At 42.1% G+C, this 25,989-nt stretch overlaps 1 protein-coding gene across 3 annotated transcripts in view; it reads left to right on the forward strand.

Annotated features, from left to right (window-relative positions):
- The first annotated feature begins 12,581 nt into the window (after window positions 1-12,581).
- Window positions 12,582-25,989, forward strand: part of OSBPL3 (oxysterol binding protein like 3) — a 194,276-nt gene continuing 180,868 nt past the window's right edge. For all 3 annotated transcript variants that reach the window (XM_065938633.1, XM_065938632.1, XM_065938635.1), the window contains exon 1: window positions 12,582-12,874. The gene's annotated coding sequence lies outside the window, so the exon portion shown is untranslated. The remainder of the gene's footprint in view (window positions 12,875-25,989) is intronic.

Here is a 25,989-nt window from a genome sequence, read left to right on the forward strand (position 1 = left end):
AAAGCCGTCAACAGTCAGTTTTCATCAGGGCAGATAATTTATACATCTCAATAGTGCTTGAGGTCAACATTGTGTCACTTCGATAAAAAACGTAAGAAATAATGACCCTGAATCATAAGTGAAAATTTAGCAGTGAAATTATAGTCATTATTTTTTGGGTAAAATGGCAGGGATGACTATGATATTATGTTGATGGATTTCCATCAAAACTTAGCATTAGATATGGTAAATAATATGCCCTCACAAGGACCTGCAACAGAATATCTTTTTAAAAGTAATGAGCTATGAGTTTGCAGAGGGTAAGTCAGATACTAAGGGCCTTGGAGTGCTAATGTTCCAGCCGTAGAATTGTGTGATGAAAGCTGAGGATGAAGAAGAGCATGCCAGTACTTCTGAGCTCAGGAGATCTGAGTGGAAGGAGGAAGACCAGAATGGACATTTGTGCAGGGGTTGAGGCATTACCCTCGAGAGGTGGCTGGGCTTTTAAAGAAGAAGCAACTGTTCCTGGGAGGCACAATGTATGAAAAATTGATGGTAAATGGGAAGAGACTGGCAAGAGAAGGGAAGATTCAGAACAAATGCTGTGAGCTCTGGTGAAGGGAAGGGCAGTGATGCCACGAATGCTAACTGGAGAGCTGATTCAGTAGCTGCTCCGAGTTAGGACAGGAGGGATGGCCTTGACATTGAGGTGTCAGGTGTGTCATATCACTCACTTCTGTGTTCATACAGACTTTGCTTTCTATTTAGAAATGAAAGGAGACCGAGTAGCACTGTTGGTTGCATTTACAGCACTCATTTCACTTTTTTCTTGCTGTTTCAGCAGGAATAGATTAAGATATGCTAAAGTAACAAACAATCCCCAAATCTCTGCATTGTAACAAGAAGAGAATTTTTTTTCCCCTAATTTGTGCTCAATGTGCATTTCCGCTCAGCAGGATCTGTACTCCTGTATCTTCATTCTCTTACCCTGGGACCCAGGCAGATGGAGCAGCCTCTGGCCAGAATACTGCTGAGTAACTCTGGTACAGAGGATGTTAGGATGGCAAAGCAAGGACTGCCCTTAAAGCCTCTGTGACAAGTTTTTGGACAAAGTAGGTCACAGAGCCGAGGCTGAGTATAAATCCCCTCCTGAGTGGAAAAGTGGATGTTGGTGAAATGTAGTCTACCACATTTGCTAACTGAACTCCAGTTTTTGTCCTGTTTTTCAAGTATGAACTTGTAGTATAGATAAGTCGTGGCAGAAGTTTGTCTTGACCAGTGCCTGCTTTAAATGTGAATAATCATGTGGCCCCAACTCTGGTCAAAGAAACATGAAGGTCACCTGGCTTTGGGGCTCACAGGAAAGGCTCTCTTACTTAAAGAATGTGACTCCAGGAAGGGATAATCCTTTCTGTTTCTGCTGCATCTGTGTCACACCCAGCCTGAGGAAAAAACCCTTACGGTAAACTTGGCAGAGCAGAGAGACAGAAAGATCCCGGGTCTGTGGCTGATGTGTTTGAGCCACTGAATGAACCAGCATTGAATTCACTGTATCTGCAGACTTCCTGTTGTGTGAAAGAATATGTCCTCTTGTTTAAGTGGGATTAATTTGGGGTTCTCTTATTAATACTTGCAACCAAAGTATCCTAACAGACAAAAGGAATATAATTCTATTACTCGGCCAAGTGAATTGAGATCATAATTTTGAAGAAAATATATTTACACATTTGTTCAATAAACAAATGTCTTTTATATGCAAAGCACTGTGCTATGTGAGGGGAAGACATTCGAGAGGAATAAGAAAAAGTGTTTTGAATCCAGAAGGGAACATAAAATGGGCACCTAACTAAATATAAGTCTTCATAAATCACTTGAAATACCACAACACAGTGTAGGCGTTATGTGGGTCATTTTGTACCAGAGTTACTGTGAGTTCATGTTATTTGGGGTATAAGTTATTCCAAAGCCCCCAGCATGGTCAATTTCATGACCAGTTTGCCAGAATTGGGACACACACCATTCATACTTAAAGCGGTCACTGATAAAGGCAAATGTTCACCATGATAGGCTGAGCCTCTGGGAGCAATCAGGACAGATTAAAGTTGAGGTCTTAGGATCTGCTTTCCACCCTGAAGGGTGTGTAGGATCAGGATGTCGTGGTCCCAGACTCCTTAAAACAACAGCTATGTGTGATTCAAACACACTCCAGCCTTAGCTGTTAGACACAAACGGACAACAGTGAAGCCTGTTTAGCCCCCCGAGCTCAGGCTTCTGCACCATGCGGATAAGTTCATGGACATGTATGGTTTTCCAGTTTACCCTCAGTCAGGAGGAGGTTACCCAGGTACCATCCTAATCAGTAAATACATGCTTCCACTTACAGGATGAACAAGCAGGTTTTCTGGTTCTTATTTGTTCAGTATATAATTATTATACAATTTGCCTTAGGAATGTGACTGTAATGTGGGCAGAGGTAGGGTGAAGGAAACACGAACCAACATTGCCACAGCCATGTCAACTGCCATCAGGCTTGAGAAGGCAATTTTCAGAGCCATAGATAACTCACATCCTTTAATCCAGTAACTCCACGGGATTAAAGGGATTTCCCTAAAAGGGAACTTAGGGGAAGAAAAAATGCTTCATTGCAACATGAATGAAATAGAGATCGAATTAGATTTCTTTGGGGGAGGGAGACTTATTAAAAGGGAAATTACTCAAAAGTAAATTTTTATAAGTATCTTCCTTTCCTTGGGAACCTATCTCAGCTGACACATTATTACTTTCAATCTCTATAATAGCTATGAATCAGGTATTATGAACTTCACTTTAAAAATGAAGAAGCAAAAATTTAGAAAGATTAAATTACTTCCCCAAGATAAAAGAACTACTTAATAAACTACTTTTATTCACTCAAAATTCTAATATTTCTGTTATAAGCCTTGGTATCACATATATTCATAGTCTTTACAATAATCATTTTAATGAATTCATAATATTCTATCAATAATTATGAAGCAACAATTAGGAAAACATATAATATCAAGTCAGAAATACAATTCAAGTTTGTATTTACCCAAAAATTACAACTCCATGAAAAATATTAGAAGAAATCATTCAATACTATTAGCTGGGGTTGTTATTTTTTATAAGTAGGAGGACAGGCAATTTAATTCCCTTTCTGTGTTTTGTCTTTACAAGAGAAAATAATGATATAGAGAAAATTCTTTCAAATCTGACTTTCTTCCTCTCTTGTCCTCCATTTCACAGTCCCAGCAAAATACACTCACTTGGAGGAAAAACATGGACTCTAGGTATTGATATGCTTTATTCCAAATATGTATTCTTCAGACAAGTTTGCTTTCACTTCCAGGAATTCAGTTCATTAAGTTAACAGTCTGTAAGAGACAGAACAAAATAGTTTCTTCCCTGAAGTCCTAATTTCCTTGGGATGTGATATTCCTAGTTGCTGTGGATGGATAGGGAATTGTGTGTAAGTAAGAAGGATCAGTGAACAGGACCCTTTCTTTGGTGAAAGTCCTGACAACACTGTGGAGGAATGAAGAGGGCAAAATCAAGGTGAAAAACCCACATTAAGGAAAGGTAAAAATATACCCCTATTGAGGATTTCCAGCTTTTATTTCTATAAAGAGAGAAAGATCTATGGGAATTGGGTGATGCCAGGGTATAAGCAGCCATGCTAAGCCCCGCTCTGAAGTTTCTTTAGATATTGTTTAACAGGTGGATGTGATGTGGGCATTCTGAGGAATAGGGAAATATAAGGGAGAAAAAGGTAACACAAAAATTAGTTAACTTATGATCTTGGCAAAATGGTAACTTAAGTGTACAGCATCTTTCTGACATCAAGTTGCTATAAGATCATCTGAGTGATCTGGGCAGTTGAGCAGTCTCTGACTGTTGGGTCTGTGAGGGTTGCCCACATCCCTTAACCCTAGTCTGCTGCCATCATTAAAGTTCATTTCTTTTGGGTTCTCTTTATTTATTCAACAAATATTTGAAGGCCCAAGGCTGCTAGGTGTTGAGACATTGCATTGGGAGATAAAAAACATACATGGTCCTCACTTTGTGCAACCTATAATGCAGTTAAGAGACAGAAATTAATCAGAAAATCACAAAAGTAAATATAATTACAACTGTGATAAGTGCTATGAACACACACACATGCACACAATCACAATTCAGTTCTAACAAGACCATAAGATAGAATGATTTGAACTAATCGTGAAAGTTAAAGAGGACTTCCCTGAGGAAGTGATGACAGAATGAAATGTCATTTTTTAACTTAATGAAGAGAAGGGAACAGCACTTCCAGGCAGAGTATCCTGTGTCAGGGAAGCACAAAGGCCTGGAAGCAGGTCAGTGGGCAGGAAAGAAGTGAGTGGGAGGGGCCTACATGGCCCAGATGAAGTTGGTGGACATCAGACCACCAATCTTGGACCTTGAAAACCATGTAAGTAGTTTTGTCTTTATCTTAAGGGCAATGATCAGATATGTGTTTTAAAAAACCACTCTGGCTACGGAGTGGACAGAGGCTTGCAGGACAGCAAGAGTGATTTCCTGGGAACTGGCCTTAGGTCTGCTGCAGTTTTCCAGGCAAAGATATGGTGGCAGCTTGGACTATAGCAGTGTTGCTGGTGGAGACTGAGATGGAAATTTAGGGGAATTGATGAAGGACTAGGCCTTCTGGGTTAATCTATAAAAACAGAAACACACCAAAGAGGACGTAACATATAAAACCTTTTTCTGCCAAGAGACTTGTTGGAGATTTGAAGGAAAAGATAAAAGTGAATGCTGTGGCTTGGCTCACTCAGTTTCTAAGCCATCCTTTCTTTAATGTGCCTTACCGCAGAGGCTGGAAAATGGAAAACCACATTTCCCAGCTTTCCTTGCAGCTAGACTTGCACATGTGATTTGGAATGTACCAATCAGATGCATCCATGCAAGGTATGAATTCAGAAGTGTGGTGATGAAGGAGAAGAGGATTTGAGGCATATACTTTGCTTGTGTGGTTTGTAGCAGGAGGGGTGTGGTTCTGGCAGTCTGTCAAGTCTTTCTGGTTTAACAAGCAGCCTTCTGACGGTGGCAGAAGTGGTGGTAATTTTGGCAGCCCACTTCAGCAGTGTCTGGCACATAAATAGGTGTGGGCTGTTGTTTTCAAACCTAGTATTTACCACAAACAATACTACATTCTATGGAGAGAATACCTCAAAGATAATGGAGTGTTTAGCCTGACTTCTGAGGTAGTTCAGTCCTGAAGGAAATATTGTCTCATAGTTTAATGTATATGAGTTGGTGTCCCTTCATCCCTGTTATGTTCTTTTTTTTTAATAAAAGTATATACCTTCAGGCAGGAAAAAAAAAAGTATATACATTATGTATAAGGTATACATACGTCTTGTGCTTCCACAGTATAATATGCTAAAAAAACTGGTTCTGTCACTGCTTGGAAGAAAGTCAATCTGTTGTTACTGAAGGTGAACAATCTTCCTGTAGAACTTCCCAGAAAATTTTAGACATCTAATTAAAAAAAGACTACTAGAGTTAGTAAACTGGCCTTCAGTTGCACTGATGGTATCCACTTAAACTGTGCAGGAGCTCTGTCTGACCAGGAAGCTTAATGATGTTGCAGTTTCCTCTACAAGGCTAATTTTATTGTAATAAATAATAATTTTTGAACAAAGAGTTAAAATGTCAACAGAGACATGCAGGAAGTGACTCTCTGCTCCTAATTCCCAAAATAGCTTCTCGTTTCTCTGAACACATTTTTGGTACCTCTCTCAGGACATTTCCCATTTTTTAGCTTGTAGTTATTTATATCCATGTCTGGTCTGCCTAATATATAAAACTGTAAGGTCACTGAGGGCAGGGACACCCACTGGTTCATCTTTGGATCTCTTAAAAAGTCTGCTAAGAATAGTTCTTCACACAATGGCAGAGTCTCCATTTAATGAAGGAATTGGTGGATTCTTGTGCATTTTGCCATCATGAGGACTAACACTTTTGAAAGAATGCTTACAATATGTTCCTATGTTTGATCTATTTTCCAGATAAAACTGAAAGAGAACAAAAAATGAACTAAGGGTGTATCGGATGGGGAGGGTTACACTCACGCTGCTTCAGACATGTGTTTTCTCCACAAATGGTGAGAGTGGCAAAAGAGTACACTTCCAGAGGGTAGGAGACCCAACCTCTAATTACTCATCGGCTGTATGATTACAGCCAAGATGCTGGAAGTCTCTCCCCCTCCTTCATAAAAGGGATTGAAGAGGTGATGAGCCCTTCTCATCACATGTGTCTTGTAGTCACCATTCAAGATGACTGATGCGCTAATCTTAGGGTGATTTAAGATTTTAATCTTAAAATGATTTGAAGTTTATGTAGCTTCAGCATGGTAATTCAGCATCATCTTAACCTGCTGACCCTGTTCTATCAGTAGTTGCTTCCTAAGGCCAACGTTGTGCTGAGAAGGATTCTGAGGCCTCATTGGGCTAAGTGGAAATGAGAGCCTTGACTTTATTGTGATGTCTGGCATGAGGCAGGGAGGTGAGTGGCAGCAAATAAGCCATGTTATCTCTGATCTAGTCCAATGCCCTCACTGCACAGGAAGAAAATGAGAATAGAAGTTCATGTCTTAGGTTTACCATGTTCCATGCATTATCCAAATTGATCGTATATGCATATATTTATCTAATGCTTAGGCAGTCTTAAGAAGTTAGCACTATTATGATTCCTATTTTGAAGATGAAGTTTAGGGGAGCAAAATTTGCCCAAGACTAACACTCTGGAAATCCATATCTTTAAGCACTCCCTTATACTGCTTACCAATCTGCGGGCACTTGCTATTATGCTAGGTTAATGGAACTCAGTCAGGGTGATTTTGCCTTCCAGGGAACATCTGGCAATGTCTGGAAACTTTTGGTTGTGGGGAGGAAAGGGTGTTCCTTGAATTTAGTGCGTAGAAGACTGAGATGCTGCTAACTGCACAGGATAAACCACCCCACCCAAACAAAGAAGTACTGGGTTGGCCAAAAAGTTCTTCCGGTTTTTCCATAAGATGTTACAAAAACCCAAATGAACTTTTTGGCCAAGGCAATATTTGGTCCCAAATGTCAGTAATGCTGAGACTGAGAATGCTGAGTCAAGCTATATGAAAGTCATTTTTAGACTGAGTTTGAAACTTTTCCTGTAGCCCCATTGGTACAATCTCTGCTGTTGCTCTTTAGGGCTTCCCAGGTGGCACTAGTGGTAATGAACCTGCCTGTCAATGCAGGAGACACAAGAGACACAGGTTTCTGGAAGATCCTCTGGAGGAGGGATCTTTCAGTATTCTTGCCTGGAGAATCCCATGGACAGAGGAGCCTGGAGAGTCTCGGAGTGAAAAGCCAAAAGCATTTCCACTAAGATCAGGAACAAGACAAGGGTATCCACTCTCACCACTATTATTCAACATAGTTTAGGAAGTCCTAGCTACAGAAGTTCGAGGCAATTAGAGATGAAAAAGAAATAAAAGGAATCCAGATCAGAAAAGAAGAAGTAAAACTCTGTTTGCAGATGACATGATACTATACATAAAAAACCCAAAAGAAACTATCAGAAAATTACTACAGGTGATGAGTGAATTTATCATGGGATACAAGGTCAGTACAAGATCACTCACATTCCTAAATACTAACATCGAAAAATCAGAAAGAGAAATTAAGGAATCAAACCCATTCACCATTGCAACAAAAAAGAACAAAATATCTAGGAATAAACCTACCTAAGGAGGCAAAGAACTATATATGGAAAATTATAAAACACTGATGAAAGAAATCAAAGACGACATAAATAGATGGAGAGATATTCCATGTTCCTGGGTAGGAAGAATCAATATTGTGAAAATGACTCTACTACCAAATGCAATCTACAGATTCAGTGTAATCCCTATCAAATTACCAATGGCATTTTTCACAGAACTAGAACAAAAAATTTCATAATTCATATGGAAATACAAAAGACCCCAAATAGCCAAAGCAGTCTTGAGACCGAAGAATGGAGCTGGAGGAAGCAATCTTCCTGACTTCAGACTCTATTATAAAGCTACAGTCATCAAGGCAGTATGGTACTGGCACAAAAACAGAAATATAGACCAATGGAACAAGATAGAAAGCCCAGAAATAAACACACACACCTATGGGTACCTTATGTTTTACAAAGGAGGCAAGAATATACAATGGGGCAAAGACAGCTTCTTCAATAAGTGTTGGGAAAACTGGACGGCTACGTGTAAAAGAATGAAATTAGAACACTTCCTAACTCCATACACAAAGATAAACTCAAAATGGATTAGAGACCTAAATGTAAGACCATAAACTATAAAACTCTTTGGGGAAAACATAGGCAGAATATGCAATGACATACATCTAAGCAAGATCCTTTATGACCCACCTCCTAGAATAATGGAAATAAAAAAATAAACAAGTGGGACCTAATTAAACTGAAAAGTTTTAGCACAGCAAAGGAAACAAGGTGAAAAGACAACCCTCAGAATGGGAGAAAATAATAGCAAAGGAAACAACTGATAAAGAATTTCCAAAGTATATAAGCAGCTCATACAATTCAATACCAGAAAAACAACAACCCAGTCAAAAAGTGGGAAAAAGACCTAAACAGACATTTCTCCAAAGAAGACATACAGATGGCTAACAAACACGTGAAAAGATTCTCAACTTTGTTCATTATTAGAGAAATGCAAATCAAAACTACAATGAGATACCACCTCACACCAGTCAGAATGGCCATCATCAAAAAGTCTACAAACAATAAATGCAGGAGAGGGCATGGAGAAAAGGGAACCCTTTTGCACTGTTGGTGGGAATGTAAATTGATACAGCCACTATGGAAGACGGTATGGAGATTCTTTAAAAAACTAGGAATAAAAACACCATATGATCCAGCAATCCTATTACTAGGCATATACCTTGAGAAAACCAGGAATCTGCCAGCAATGTGGGAGACCGAGTTTCGATTCCTGGGTTGGGAAGAACCATGAGAGAAAGGAAAGGCTACCCACTCCAGTATTCTTGCCTAGAGAATTCCATGGATTGTATAGTCTATGGGGTTGCAAAGAGTCGGACATGACTGAGCAGCTTTCACTTTCACTGAGGAAACCAAAATTGAAAAAGACCCCTGTACTCCAATGTTTACTGCAGCACTATTTATAACAGCTAGAATATGGAAGCAATCTAGATGTCCATCGACAGATGAATGGATAAAGAAGCTGTGGTACATATATTCAATGAATATTACTCAGCCATAAAAGGGAATGCATTTGAGTCAGTTCTAATGAGGTGGATGAACCTAGAGCCTATTACACAGAGTGAAATAAATCAGAAAGAGAAATACCATATACTAACACATATATATGGAATCTAGAAAGATGGTACTGATGAATTGATTTGCAGGGCATCAACGGAGAAACATAAACAGACTTATGGACACAGGGGGAGGGGAGGATGGAGAGGGTGAGTGCTTGGAGACAGTAACATGGAAACTTACAATACCATATGTAAAATAGATAGCCAATGTGAATTTGCTGACTCAGGGAACTCAAACAGGGGCTCTGTGACAATCCAGAGTAGGATGGGGAGGGAGATGGTAGGGAGGCTCAAGAGGAAGGAGACATATATTTACCTGTGGCTGATTCTTGTTGATGTTTGACAGAAACAACAAAATTCTGTAAAACAATTATCCTTCAATTAAAAAAATAAATAAATCGGAGGATGCACACTGTTGTTCAGTCACTCGTTGTGTCCGACACTTTGAAACTCCATGGACTGTGGCCCATCAGGCTCCTCTGTCCCTGGGATTTCCCAGGCAAGAATACTGGAGTGGGTTGCTGTTTCCTTTTCCAGGGGATCTTCCCAACCCAGGGATCAAACCTGCATCTCATGCTTGGCAGGCAGACTCTTGATCACCGAGCTACCTGGGAAGCCCTCTGTCTCCATTTTGCAGAAAAAGAACAGTGCTCTCAGAGTCAGGAAGTCACCACCTTAAGACAGGAACCCAGGTAGTTGATTCTAGAGGCCTCTGGCGTTCCCTCCCCATTAAACTCCTGTACCACCATCTTCTTTTACTATCAAAGCATGTCAACTCTTTCAACACCTGCTTACCTAATACAGATTTCTGAAGCTAGGAACATTCAGCAAAGTAGGAACATTCCCCACTGAGGTATGTGTTTGTCTCTAAGGATAAAAAGTATCTGTTAAACAGTTCAAAGAGGGTCTTTAGAAGCTCATATTATAGAACCATTGATTTCTCTGGAATAGACATTCAGATCCTTGCTTTAAAATAAAACTCTGAAGAGAAAGCTAATTTTAGGACATAACAAGCTTGTTCAAGAACAATTAGCTCTGTTTGGTGTGCAACTTTATTTCCTTTTGTTTTTAGGAGCTGGTGAGTCTGGAAGCTTATTTAGGAGTAATAGAGGAAATGAAACTATGAAAAGACACAGTAAGATTCCTTTTTTCTTGGAAGCAAGGCATAATATGAATAATTCTCATCCTGTCCAATTAACTGCTTCAAGTACAAATAGAAAAAAAAAAATATACGCACTTTGTTGTTTGAAAGAGATTAAAGGAAAAGCAAAAAAAAAAAAAAAAAAAAAAAAAAACCAAAAAAACAAAACAAAACCAAAAACCAAACCGGGATGGCAGTTTCAACAGTAAAGCCATATTCAAATAACTTCTTTTCGGATTTTAAGGCTTGCATCCCGCAGTAAAAGCAATTCTAATGAAACAGGGTGAGGGGAAGGTGGAGAAAGGAAAAGAAATAAAGAGAAATAAAAGAGCTTGAACAGGAGGACAGGGGAAAGATTGAGCTTCTCTTTCCTAGAGGAATTACTGAAAAATGGAAGAAGAGTTAGGAAAACGACAGGCGTGGCAGGGTAACTCCTTGAATTCAAAATGAATGGTCCGGGCTCCTGGCGTTCATCCACCCGGCGTTGACCGGGTGCAGGCGGAACCTCCAAGTCATCGTGTTTTAAATCTCTATTAGGATTCTCCGAGCGCCAGCGTGGGTAGCATAACGGTGGGTTAGTTCTGCAGCTTGCTGGGATCCTCCCGCCCTCGCTCGCCGCCTGCCAGATCCAAGACAGACAGCCCCAGATATCCCGAGACCACAGAAAGCGGAGAATCGAGTGCAGTGAGAAATGCGGAAAGCGTGGCTGCGGCAAGAGCCTCAGAAACCTTAATTGGGGTCATTTAGGAGGCTGGAAATGTATCGAGTGCCGCAGGTGGTGGGTGGCACTGGAATTTAATATTCTGGAGCCCCTACTCTGTGCCAGGCAGCGCGCCTAGCGAGCCACACTTACTGTTAGCTAGGTTAGAAGTATTTTCACGGAGATTAAACATCTTGCATTTGCCATTCCTCTGCCTGGAACGCTCTGAGATGAGCGTGGCAGCAACTTTCCCCGTTCAGGAATCTGCGTAAAAGTCGTCTTCGCTGTGAGGCCCTCAGAGGATTTCACAGCCCCCCATTACACCCGTCACTTTTTAAACCTCTGCTTAGCAGTCACCCCTCAGTGCTCATTGTTTTTCGGCACTTTCTCAAGTGTTTATATTTGCATGTGCCCTTCTTTGTTCATGGTCTGTCTCCCAGCAGAAGCGTAAGCTCCATGAGAGCAGAAACCTGGTGTGCCATTATCATAGCTGCACGCCCACAGCTGCTCCGGAAGCACACAGTAGGCGCTCAGTAAATGTTAATTTCCTTTTCATCTCCCCACCTGCGGCACTCGAAAGGCTTGCAGTCTCCAAACTGAGACCTGGTGATAATGCTAGGATCAAAGGAGGCAGAGAAGCAAGTGGGCAATCAAGTCAAGGGGGAGCGCCGGCTTTTTCATTGTAACTGTGATGCTTTCTCTCCCCTCCACCTCGCACTTGAACTACGTAGATCAAAGAACCACACTCCCCCCGCCATGTCCCCTCCTGGGACCTAGCACCAGTCTGCATCACTGCCTCTGAATGTAGGGGGTCACAGCCTCCCGCCGGATCCTATCGGGATTCTGTCCTTCGACATCCGGTGCCTGCAAACCTCCCTTCACCATGTGTTTTCTCGATTCTCCATCCCTTGGCCTCGGTCTGAGTTACGGAAGAAGTCGAGTCCTTTTTGCCTGTTCGACCAGAGTCTCCCCTGAAATCTTGTCCTTTAACCAGGCCCTCCCGCGCCCCCCTCACTTCTTTCTCCCTCCCTGGCCCGGAAACGCTGCTCCTCGAACATGTGAATGCTTAAACGGCGCTCACAGCGCTCCCTGGACCGCCGGGAACCACTTTCTTCTTCCAGAGGCAGCTCCCACCTCTCTCTGTCCTTCGCACCTGTCGGGAACCGGGTTCCCAACTCCCTTGACTGCGTCATGGAACCGGGGCTCCTTCCAGGTGCATCGCCCCGCCTCTTTCCCGGGGGCTACTCCTGATTGCTGGGAGTGTGGGTCACTCTGCCGTCCCTCCCGCCCTCCCCGCGTGGCCCCGCCCCAGGGCCGGCGTAGGCTCCTCCTCCTCGCTCCCGCCCCTCCCTCCCTCTCCTCTTGCTAATTGACTGGCTGCGCGCGCGAAGTTCTGGGCAAAGTACTGGGAACTGGCCGAACGTTCGCTGCACGCCGGAGCCGCGCGGAACAAGGCGAGCTGGGAGCCAGGAGACCGGTGCGCAGCGCCGGCTCTGACCCCGGCAGCCGTCGGCGAGTAGCCGTCCCCGGCGCTGTCTGCTGCAGCCGGGGCGGGAACTATCAGCTGTGCGTTGCTGGAGGACCGAAGAAGCCAGCTTTGCCTCCTTTCGCTTCTGCGGACAAACCCCGGAGCCGGGCACCGGGGAAACTAGGCGGCGTCCCCGGCGGCTGAGCGCGCAGGTAAGCACTAGGACGCCAACTAAAATAGTGCTGGAGTGCGGTGGCAACCTGGCCGATGGCGTGGACTCCGAAGGGCTGAGGTTGGGGGGGAACGCAGCCAGTCTCAGCGAGAATCTGGAGACTGCCTTCTGTCGCCCGAGGAAGAACTGGTAGTGGGGCAGCCCCGAGTCGCACTCGTGCCGGCATCCGCGGAGTTAGGGGGCCGGGTGGTGCCCACCGTGAAGTGCTGTCCTTAGAGGCACAGTTTGGTGGGATTGACGGTGAGAAGGCGCCTAGCTTGGGTCGGGGCGCCGGAGGATGCGGCGCCGGGGGGCTGTCCTGGGCAGCCGGGAGACGCGGCGCCGGGGCGAGAGGCACAGGAAACCAGTTTAATTGGGCCGAGCGCGAGGCTGCACCACATCCGCGGACTGGGGCTCTCCGGGGGGACACGGGAGACGCAGGTCTTGTAGGCTCCGGGCTCGCCCGCCTCCCCGCACTCGTCTTGCTCCGCTTCCCTGCACCCCGGCCGGGGACCGAGGGTCCTTGTCCCTTCGGGCTTCCCGAGAAGCGTTTGCAGCTTCTGGAGCCCCTAATGGGCATTGTCGTAGATCGTACAGCTACTTCTTAAGCCGGCGCGCGCCGCCCTCTTTCGGTAATGCAATTTGTACTCTCCTTCCTCCGTCTCACAAACTACCAGTCTCCTCCTTAGTCAGGACTCTGAGCTGAGGGAGCTGTGAAGTTGTCACTTTCGATGTGCCTGAGGGTTGCGCTGAGGTGCATCTGAACCACCCCCCACCCCCACCCCCACACCCGTGCTGACCCATAGAGTTTGAGTACTGGGATGAAGGTATTTAGGAATATTTTAAGCTGCTGCTGCTAAAGAGATCATCCACAGATAAAGGTGTAGGTCTAACTTCTGATCATCCATACTGTACTACCAAGCATCATACAAGGTGAAGTCCCCGTTCTGGCCCAAGGAGACAAACTAGGTAGGCCTGGGCTAAAATGCACCCAAGCTAAGTGACCATCACATCCATCAACATGTGGGCACACCATCCTTTTTGGTATTCCTCATAGCACTCATCTCTCTCTGAAATTGTCTCCTTAGACTGTATACTGTTTCCCCCACTCTAGAATGTCCATCACCCCAATCCCAATGTCAGCAACAGTGCCTGACACACAGTAGGTACAAAAGAAATATTTATGGAATGACTGATGAAAACTTCTCTGTAAGATATGAGGAATGGTGATCTCACACTGGTTTTGACTTTCATGTTTATTCTTTTGTTTTTCTGTTGGGAAATTGAACAAATACCAATAACTACTATTAATCCAGCACCTACTGAGAGCTGGAAATGTAATAGAACTTCGTATAGATCACCTCATTAAGCACTGCTGTTGTTGTTTAGTTGCTAAGTCATGTCTGTCTCTTTTGTGACCCTATGGACTGTAGCCCACCAGGCTCCTCTGTCCATGGGACTTTCCAGGCAAGAGTACTGGAGTGGGTTGCCATTTCCTTCTCCAGAGGATCTTCCCAACTCAAGGATCAAACCTGCCTCTCCTGCATTGGCAGGCAGATTCTACCGCTGATCCACCAGAGAAGCCTTGTTAAACATTACAATAGCCTTATTAGCTCGGTATTTCTAACCAGATGGGAAACTGAGGCTCCAGCAGGTTAACCAATTTTTCAAGATTATCCTGGCAGAACTAGAATTCCAACTCATCTCTATTATGCTGTCTTGCTTCCAAGAAACTGAAATGTAATTTCCACCATTATAGCCAATAGACATTTAACTTTATTTATAACAAAAAACTATTACTTAGCAAAAAGGAGATTTATTGCATTATCATTACTGAGAGTTAGTTTTGGTAATAGCTAATAGTTATGCTGTAAGTCCAGGATGCCATAGGCTGTTATTTAATCTTCACCATCTTGATGGCAGTGCTGTGAGGTTATCTCCATTTTACAGATGAAGAAACTGCAGCCTAGATTCAGGAACCTGCCCAGGGTCAATAGAAGATTGCTGAGCTGGATTTTTACTAGTAGTCTTTCTGACTGTAAATCTTTGAGTTGTAAACTTTCCACTGTCAATAACAAGTGTCTAGTTGTACTATTTTCTGAACTGTTGAGATTCTTACTGCCATTGATTTTTGTGGTTGAATTTATAGTTTGTGAGCCTGGTAGAGAGATGGGGCACTTTTCATGGAGGAGGAGAGGAAATTCTCCTTTCATCTAGATTTAAGTTTCCTTTCACCCAAATCTGGGCTTCCCTGGTGGCTCAGATGGTAAAGCGTCTGCCTGCAATGCCGGAGGCCCGGGTTGGGAAGATCTCTTGGAGAAGGAAATGGCAACCCACTCCAGTACTCTTGCCTGGAAAATTCCATGGACTGAGGAGCCTGGTAGGCTACAGTCCCATGGGGTCGCAAAGAGTTGGACACGACTGAGCGACCTCACTTTCACTTTCACTTTCTTTCACCTAACTTGAAAGAGAAATCTGATAGGTTTTACCCACTGTATTCAACTCTGAACACAGAGGTTTCTGCCTCTTAAGGAAAGTACTGGAAGAACTGGAAAGTACTGGAAGAACAGCTAGAACCTCTCTTGCCATGTGTAGAATGGAGAGTTGAATCCACTACTAGTTACAGAAACTTCTGCAGCAAACTTTTGGCAAAATAACTACCTTTTGACTCTTTGTTCGCTTATAAAACTGAGGGCAAGGTGAAGTTAGCTAAGTATGTCATGGCTACCACCTGAAGGGCTAATGGCAAAATAGTGCGTGGGGCAGAATTAGAGATCCCTTTTTTTCCTTCTGTTTTATTCCAGTTCTAGGGGTAGTATAATGCTTTTCCTTGCCTGAAGACCTGGATAATCTGCGGTCTTATTTATACTGTGTGCCTTGGCAGGACTGTATTTTCTTAATTGTTAATTACATTTCAAGGATACTCCAGGGAGGGCTGGAGAATCCTTCAACCCAGAATGCCCACAGAAATGACAGGGCTGTGGGACACTGAGGATCACGGAGGCTGTCAAGTTGAAGGCGCCTTCAGAATTGACAGTTGTTTATGGTTCACTGTAAATTCCTTTCTGGTCTACATCTTATTCATCAGCTTTGAGCCTCCTTCTCTGGAAATATCTTTCTTGACTTCCCAATCAATACTGTTTAGACCATATTTATGTTCATCTCACCCTAGTTCATGTCTCTCTGTCCTCTTATCTTTCACCTCCATCCCTTCCCATTGCCCCTGCACCATCTTAGCTCAGGGTCTCAGGACTTCACTACTCTGTCCTAGTATTTCTTTCAGGCAGATTTACCTCCCTCAGTCCTACCTTCATATCATAGGTAAATTCTTTAGATCCTGTCATTACATTGCTAAAAATTATTGAGTGGCTTATGTAGTTAATAATTATAACATTAATAACAGCAGTGGTAGCTGCTGATCTTTTTGTGCCAGTATTGACTTGAGTACTGTGCATGAATTAAACTGTTTAATCCTCAGAGCAACGCCAAAGCAGGCCCTGTTATTATACCCCCAATCTCCAAATGAGACTAGGAAAAGTTAAGTTTCCAACTACTTTACAACCAATAGAAGGCTCAACTGTATTAGTTGTGAAGTAACCCCAGGTCCTTTCTCTCTCTCCATCTAAGGTGAGGCCATCCTTAGCCTAAAGTCAGGATCCAGCAGCCTCAGTGTCTGTCTCCACCCCTATTCCCCAGCCCTGTGTACAAGCAGCCTAAACTGTATTCAGCAACAGAGCATTTTGCCTTTGCCCTTACGCTCCTATTGCCTAGAAAGCTCTTTCATTGTCTCTCCCTGTGAAACCCCAAGTGTTTCAAGGCTTATCTCATAGACCATTTCTGCCAGAATCATCTCTCTGAAATCAGTCTCTCACAGCATTAAAACATACACACACACACACACTGTCTTCAGCACTTTGTTTCTTTCATACCCACCCTCCACATTCTTTCACTCCAGTGTGGCCTAGTTATATATTTAAATGTATCGCCTCCCTTACTGGATTGTAAATGCCTTGAAGGCAGGGCTAGTATCTATTCCTTCCTTTCCTGTTCCTCACATCACTAAGCCTGATATCCTATCCAAAGGAGGTGTGCCATTGAAAAGATTGTATTTGGTTATATTCTGTAGATCAGACGGTAGAGAATCTGTCTGCAATGCAGGAGACCTGGGTTTGTTCCTTGGATCAGGAAGAGCCCCTGGAGAAAGGAATGGCTACCCACTCCAGTGGGCTTCCCTTGTGGCTCAGCTGGTAAAGAATTGACTGCAATGCGGGAGACCTGGGTTCAATCCCTGAGTTAGGAAGATCCCCTGGAGAAGGGAAAGGCTGCCCACTCCAGTATTGTGGCCTGGAGAATTCCATGGAATGTATAGTCCGTGGGGTCACAAAGAGTCGTACACAACTGAGAGACTTTCGCTTTTCACCCACTCCAGTACTTTTGCCTGGAGAATTCCATGGACAGAGGAGCCTGGTAGGCTACAGTCCATGGAGTCACAAAGACTTGGACAGGACTGAGCAACTAACACTTTCACATATTCTGTGAAAAAAGTCATTGGAATGTGGCATTTTCTTTGCTACTTTTTGATCCACAGTTCTATAATATTTCATCAATTTATGATGAAGCAATGGAAATCCTAATTATTGAAGTCTATGATAAGCACCTATTCTGGTTTTCACCTTGCAGGTATTACAAGGAAATCTCAAACCTGTAAACAAAACATTGTCTGTAGGATAAATATGCACTAAATATGCACTTGCATCTTATATGTACCATCTCTTCATATATATGTAAAGTTGTATTAAAAATATATTGAAACTGTTAGGGAATTGAAACTAAATTTTTGTCAGTATCTTATTGATCAATGACTCTTTCTCACTTTTAAACCTGATTTATCAGATCTTGTATGAATAACCTCCAGCTCATAGCTCATTGCTTGGCTCTGTGTGTTCCAGTCAAATTGAAGTAAATTGAGCTCCCTTCCTGAGTCCCAGGGGCCATGCATCATGTGCGCTGGTCTCCCAGTTTCCACATAAATATCTGTCCTCATTATGATGTATTCCTCCTCACCCATGTTCACCTGGCTAGTTCCCACACATCCATTACATTTCAGCCTGGATGTCACTTGTAGGAAGCCTTCCTCTGCTCCCTTCAGGTTGAAACTGGAAAACACACTTGACACTCTGTGCCTGCCTGTTGATGAGGGAGCAGTTATCATACCATTTTGTAACTGTTAGTCACTTTGACTGAATCTTCCATGAAACCACTGACTCTCATTTGACTTAAATTAGAATCATGTAGGGATCTTTTGTTAGTATGAGGGCTGATCCATTTCTTCTAAGGGATTCTTGCCCACAGTAGTAGATATAGTGGTCATCTGAGTTAAATTCTCCCATTCCAGTCCACTTTAGTTCACTGATCCCTAAAATGTTGATGTACACTCTTGCCATCTCCTGTTTGACCACTTCCAATTTGCCTTGATTCATGGACCTAACATTCTAGGTTCCTATGCATTATTGCTGTTTACAGCATCAGACTTGACTTCCATCACCAGTCACATCCACAACTGGGCATTGTTTTCGCTTTGGCTTCCTCTCTTCATTCTTTCTAGAGTTATTCCTTCACTCTTCTCCAGTAGCGAATTGGGCACCAATACGAGTTCTTCTTTCAGTGTCATAACCTTTTGCTTTTTCATACTGTTCATGGGGATCTCAAGGCAGGAAGACTGAAGTGGTTTGCCATTCCCTTCTCCAGTGTAGGGATCTTAAAACATTTTTCCCTCCGTAGGCCCCACTCCCAAAGTTGCTGAATCAAATGGCTTGAGATTAAGGAGGGTTGGTCACTTTTTTTTTTTTTTTTAAGTTTTCTCATTCTGTGTTATAGCTGGATAGTATTCCCTTGTGTGAATATAATATACAACTTACTTGATTCAATTAAGTTTTTAAATGACAACTTTATTGAGATATAATTAGTATTTCATATAATTCATCCATTTAAAGTATACAATTCAGTGGCTTAATTAAAAAAAAAAATGTTTACTTTTTGGCTGTCCCACATGGCATGTGGGATCTTAGTTCCCTGGCCAGAGAATCCCCTGCATTGGAAGCACGGATTCTTAACCACTGGACCACCAGGAAAATCCCCAGTGGTTTTTAGTATATTCACAGTTGTGCAACCATGACTTCATAATTCATTTTATTTTATTTATTTTTTTTTTTCTTTTTTAATTTTTTTAATTTTTATTGTGGCATAGTTGAGTTACAGTGTCATCTTAGTTTCTGCTGTACAGATCAGTGAATCAGTTATACATATACATCTATCTCCTCTTTTTTTTTTTTTTTTTTTTTTTTTTTAATATTATTTTATTAGTTGGAGGCCAATCACTTTACAACATTTCAGTGGGTTTTGTCATACATTGACATGAATCAGCCATATAGTTACATGTATTCCCCATCCCGATCCCCCCTCCCACCTCCCTCCCCACCCGACTCCTCAGGGTCCTCCCAGTGCACCAGGCCCGAGCACCTGACTCATGTATCCCACCTGGGCTGGTGGTCCGTTTCACCATAGATAATATACATGCTGTTCTTTCAAAACATCCCACCCTCACGTTCTCCCCCAGAGTTCAAAAGTCTGTTCTGTATTTCTGTGTCTCTTTTTCTGTTTTGCATATAGGGTTATCGCCACCATCTATCTAAATTCCGTATATATGTGTTAGTATACTGTAATGTTCTTTATCTTTCTGACTTACTTCACTCTGTATAATGGGCTCCAGTTTCATCCATCTCATTAGAACTGATTCAAATGAATTCTTTTTAACGGCTGAGTAATATTCCATGGTGTATATGTACCACAGCTTCCTTATCCATTCATCTGCTGATGGGCATCTGGGTTGCTTCCATGTCCTGGCTATTATAAACAGTGCTGCGATGAACATTGGGGTGCACGTGTCTCTTTCAGATCTGGATTCCTCAGTGTGTATGCCCAGAAGTGGTATTGCTGGGTCATATGGCAGTTCTATTTCCAGTTTTTTAAGAAATCTCCACACTGTTTTCCATAGTGGCTGTACTAGTTTGCATTCCCACCAACAGTGTAAGAGGGTTCCCTTTTCTCCACACCCTCTCCAGCATTTATTGCTTGTAGACTTTTGGATAGCAGCCATCCTGACTGGCGTGTAATGGTACCTCACATAATTCATTTTAGAACATTTCACCATCCCCAAAAGAAACTGTACCAATTAGCAGTCTCCCCCCTCACTTCCCAACCACTAAGCTATTTGATGCCTGTATGGATTTACCTCTTCTGGATATTTCACGAAAATGGCATCGTTCAACATGTGGCCTTCTGTGTCTGGCTTCTTTCACTTAGCATGTTATTGTTAAGGTTTATATCCCTGTTGTATCATGAATCAGTGCTTCATTCCTTTTTATTGCCTAATAACACCCCATTGTTTGTATAGGCCACACTTTATCCGTTTGCCAGTTGGAACTGGAATTTTTTAAAATCTTCCCCAAACAAACCAAATGTGCAGGTAAGCGTTAAACCGGAAGTTCCTTTGAGTCTTGTTCATTGTTGTCTTGAGGCTAGAACAGCACCTGGCACAAGATAGATGGGTAATAAGTCATCTGAATGAATAAAGCATTTTACTGAAAGTATAACTTCTGTTATGCTGGGGTCATAAAAAAACATTGTCATTAAAAAGAGGTCCTCGTAGTTGATTATTTAGACCTTGATTGGAACAAATTCATTGTTAGAAAATATTAGGTAATCAAGGAAATTTGAACATGGATGAAATGGTCCTATTTTTAGAGTTTGTTTTAAAATATCTCAAGGGTGGGGAGGGAGTATAGAGGAAAGAAGGCTGTACGTGAGCTAACTGACGCAAGCTGATGAGTTCTTGATGCTGTTCCCTGTATCTGCGGTCCCTGGGGCAGCCATTGTCCACATTTGGCCGTGGTGCACGTGAAATGTAGCTAATCCGTGGTGAGATGTACTGTAGGTGTGAAATATACATTGTTTTGAAGACATAGGGTCACACAGAGTCGGACATGACTGAAGCGACTTAGCAGCAGTATGAAAAAAATGTAAAAGTACCTCAATAATTTTGTACTATTAACATGTTGAAATGGTAATATTTTGGGTATATTATGATAATATGTAATTTAAACTAATTTTACCTATTTCTTTTTACTCTTTTTAATTTGCTACTTGAATTAAAATTACATATATGGCTCAGATTACATTTTTCTCTTACAGTGTTGCTTGAAGTAAATCTAGCACCTTGCTTGAATCCCAAGGGCCAATAAAGCTGTCATTAAAAAGTAACTGAATAAAGTATGTTGTATATTATATTCATGCAATGGAATACTATCCAGCTATAACACAGAATGAGAAAATTTAAAATAAAAATGTGACCAACTCTCCTTATCTCAAGTCATTTGATTCAGAAACTTTGGGAGTGGGGCCTAGGGAAGGACAAATTTTTTAAAGATCTCTAGGTGATTCTAATTTAAGCCAAATGAGAATTTGACATTTTTCATATCATATTAAATTGAGGACTCCCAAATTTTTAAAAAGTCTGGAGCAAAATATTTTTCATAAAAGATTCCTCTTATGTGAAGACTGGGAAATATCGATTTGTTCAAAGATGATTCTTTGTGGAAGGTTATAACAGGCAGGCTGTAGCCTTCCAATATCATTCCTGGGTTTGCTTTATCTGTGTGAAAATCTAAAAATTCTTTTGTAATAAATGGGATAGAAACATGAAGCCATAGACTAATTGCTCCTTTAGTTACTTGCCTGATTGTTTTGTTTTGAAATTGATGAATTATTTCCTTCATCTTAGAAAAATACAGAAAATAGAGTAGTAATTTCCTTGTTCTTAGTCATACTGTTTATACCCTGAAATTGAATTTTCCCTGTACTTTCTTTATAATCACTCTGCCTAAATTTGTTTGTTTGGGAGCCAGAATATGATTGTTTCTAGACTTCTTAAAACCCCTGGAAGAGTGGAAAATGATTCTTAAATAATAATAATAACATGTGGGTTTAAAGATGATTAAAACAAATTGCTTTCATTAAATTTCTTTGGATGAGCATTTTGTCGCTGTCTAGGTGTCTGTGTTTACTCACAGAAGCATAGCTGAGGTAATAAACCCAGCTCTCTGAGTGGGTATAGGCTAGACAGATGACCCCAGAGGATATTCGTCCTCACCTGTGATTTCTGAGATCAGGAGACAGTGGACTTGAACTGAAAAACAGCTTGACTATAAAGCAGAACAGAATTAAATTGCAATGAGCAACCCAACAAGAGATCATCAGAAGGACCTGTGCCTACCAATATAAAATCAAGTTTATTTTTTTGTTTATTCTCTATAGTTGAAAACATCACAGTCCATTTTCTTAGTGTTGTTTGGGTCAGACGCTTTACAGTATAGCATTTCTCCACTTGTGTATTAAGAGATAGTATTATGAAAGATCCCCATGCTTCTTTTCTATCTTGATATCAAATGCCATCATACAAGAGTTTTAAAGTTATATTTTGTCTTATAAAACAAAAAGACCTCATCCAGTCATTTGTGGTGGGCAGTGATCTGAAATGTTTAGAAGCAAAAGCTAAATAATGTGATTTTTTAATGTGACAAACATGATTAAACTTGAAGTAAATGGCTCCCTAAAATGAAAGCATGCAGTATGGTTTTTGTCAATGAATGAGTATTTGTTGTGCACCCACTGTATGCCAGGTACCAGGCTGGGTACCTGGCATCCAGGTGCCTTCAAGGAGGTATCTCCCTTCAAGGAGATACTAAACAGTCACGGAGAATTTGTTCATTACAGTGAGGATCTTTGGCTCCAAGGGAATGAGTCTGGATTATAATTAGGAACCTGGAGAGAGAAGTTCCATTTTTTTTTGTATGTCATGACTTGGGCTGCTGATGGTCGCAGGAGGAGAAGAGGGAGCCCTGGGGCTGGGGATGACAGTGGTGAAGTCCTGCGCTTTCTGTGTCTTTCTGCCAATTGCAGGAGGCAGGTGGAACTGAGTAGGAGGAGGGGCTTCACTCCTCTCGCAAGGTTTTGGATTGCTCTCTGTGATGATACCCACAAGTGTGCTTATTTGTTACTGGGAACTGAATCCAAAGTTGAGTTTTTACCACCTTTGTAACTGAAATTGTATGAAAGCTAACAACCTGTTCTCCAGCATTACCATGGAAGTAGCTTAAAATGACTTGCTGGCTCCAGTTCAGGTGTAGTTCTGTGGTTTAGCATCTGAGATGAAGCGGACAAGGGGTACTTGAAGGCCTCAAAGAATGTAGGGAAGACCCAGTTGGGTTTTTCTCATGGGTTCAGAGCTACTTCAAGCAGATTTCTTTATAGAATTAACTGAAGTGTCCTTTGGAACTTGTTGGGAGTCTTTAGGGCATGGGGAACCATCTTGACTTTGAAGGGTTGGTGATAATTGCAGAGAACAGTAATAACAGCAATGGTAGCCAGTAGCTGTGGCGTACTTACTATGTGTCAGGTTAAGTGCTGTACTTACACTACCTCATTAGATCTCCTAATAATTTATGAAGGGGCTCTCAGTGTAACAGTTTACCAAGGGCCAAACAGAGGCTTTGCTCTTTGGCTGTCCGGCATCCCTTTACCCTTTCTGATTTCCATTTGAGGACTCACTTTTTGCCCGAGGGTCTAGAATGAGGGGCCCCATTCTCCTCAGCTGTGGGTTGCCCTAGGAGTCAGATGTCTCTTACCGGAATGTGGGTTCAGTGCCAAGGGTCACAGAGATTTGGCTGCCAAGGGCATCTCCCGACCCAACCATTCTTATCTGCGTGGCATTGTAGTCTGGCTTCAGATCCCATGAAGCTGTGCCAGTGCCTGTCCCTTCACGCAATCCCCCCCTTACTTCCTGAAACTATTTTCCCAGTACACTTTTTGTTTGTTTCAGTTGCCAGAATATTTTCTTTCTACTCAAAGAACCTGTGACTGTCACAAGCCTAGAGGGGCTTAAGTCATTTACCCATGGTCACAAAGGGGCCAGGTGGCCTCTCTGGGGTATATTTGGGTCATTGACCAGAGGGCCCCTCACTGTGGTGGAGGTCACAGGGGTGGGAGACGGAGAATCAGAAGATGAATCCAGTCCCGGTAGCGCCTCTGTGGCCTTGGGTGGATCACTGCCTTCTTACACAGAATTGGATGGACAAGATGAATTCCGCACCTGTCTAAAGGACACCCGGCTCCAGAGGATCTCCTTCTCCATGAGATTTTTGAATGTGTGACTGTGTTCACCTTTTCAAAGGCTTGCAATTTGAGATTTGAGGTGCAGTCTTAGGCAGCGGTTTTCTAAAGTGTGGTTCCAGGAGTTGCCAAATCGGCATCACCTGGATGCACATTAGAAACACAAATTCTTGGCCCCACCCTAGACCTTTTGAATCAGAAACTGAGAGGAGTGCCCAGCAATCTGCTTTTTACAAACCCTTCCATTTACTCTGATGTTCACTAAAGTTTGAGAACCACTAGACTAAGACCTTTTCATTTTATTGAAAACGACTTTGTATAATAATTGATTAGCCTTAGCCCCTGCTCTCAAGGAATGTTTGTGGGGGAGAGTTATAAACACACAATGTGAAAGACAAGGAGAGGTGTAACACTCATTGTAAACAAGATGTTGAGATGTGATTTGAGCCCAGAGAAACCATAGGAGATGCTTCTGCAGGGAAGGGGGCATCTGAAGCAAGCGTTGAAGGACATGTAGGATTGAGACAGAGGAATTCTAAATGGGAAAGATACTCCAGGCAGAAAATGTAGGATGAGCCAAGGCGTAGCCATTTTTTTAAAAAAAACCTGAAGTATAGTTAATTTATAGTATTATGTTAGTTTCAAGTGTACAACATGATGATCCAGTCTTTTGATAGATTATACTCCTTTTAAAGTTATTACGAAATAATGACTATAATTCTCTGTGCTGTACAATATATGCTTGTTGCTTGTCTATTTTATACATAGTAGCTTGTCCCTCTTAATCCCATACCCACATCTTGCCCCTGTCTGCTTCCGTCTCCTCACTGATATCCACTAGTTTGTTTTCTATATCTGTGAGTATTTCTGTTTTGCTATATACATTCACTTGTTTCAGTCGAGGTGTAGCATTTTAAGGAATGATGAGCCCTCCAGTTTGATCAGAAGGACTGGGGAAAGTGAATGAACATGAGAATGGAGAGATAGGTTCGGGCCCAAATGGAGTGGACGCCGAATCCCGTAGTAAGGGTTTGGACTTCATTCTGTGGACGGTGAGCAAGGAGGTGATGTGGTGGGAGCTATTTTAGAGAAAAATCCTAGTGGTGATAGAGATGATCAGAGGCCTGGAGTACAAGCACGAGGAGACCCGAAATAGGTTGGTCACGGTGGGAGAAGAAAGGACAGACAACACAGAAGTATTGGCAGGTTAGAATGACAGCTCCTGGAAATAGGGGACTAAGGACCAGGGTTGAGGGAGAAGGCAAAGATGATTCTATGTGAGATAATAAATGGTGTTGGTACAATCAGGTGAAAAATAAAGTTGGAGCCTTACATCATTCCTTCCATCAAAATTCCAGGTAGATCAAACCTTTAACATTAAAACAACTAGGAAAAAAACAGAATACGATTTTAATGATGAGAGAGAAAAGCTTTTCAAGATAGGACACAAAATCCAGAAGCTATAAAACAAAAGATTGATTCACTTGACTACATGTGGTTTTTGCAGAGCAAATTTTTTTAACTATCAAAAGGCAATTAATTTGGAAAATAAATGCAGTTCATGTCACAAAGATCTAATTCCATCAATATATAAAGAATTACAATAAAAGAAAGGACAGTTGCTCTAGAGGCAAAAAATTTGAGCAAATAGTTTACAAACCTGCCTAAAAATGACTGTTAAGTATGTGAAAACTTCAATCTTACTCATAACAAGAGAAACAAGATGCTCTTTTTTAACCTATCAGATTGGCAAATGTAACAAAGTGGTAACACGGTTGCCAGAGGTTTGAGGAAACAAGTATTCATGATGGATGTAAATGTAAATTGTTCCAAGCTCTGTGTGGAGCCCTTGGAAGTATCTTATCAAAACTGCAAACACATGCACCCTTT

Source organism: Muntiacus reevesi, chromosome 6 (assembly GCF_963930625.1).
Source record: "Muntiacus reevesi chromosome 6, mMunRee1.1, whole genome shotgun sequence".
Taxonomy (NCBI): Eukaryota; Metazoa; Chordata; class Mammalia; order Artiodactyla; family Cervidae; genus Muntiacus; species Muntiacus reevesi.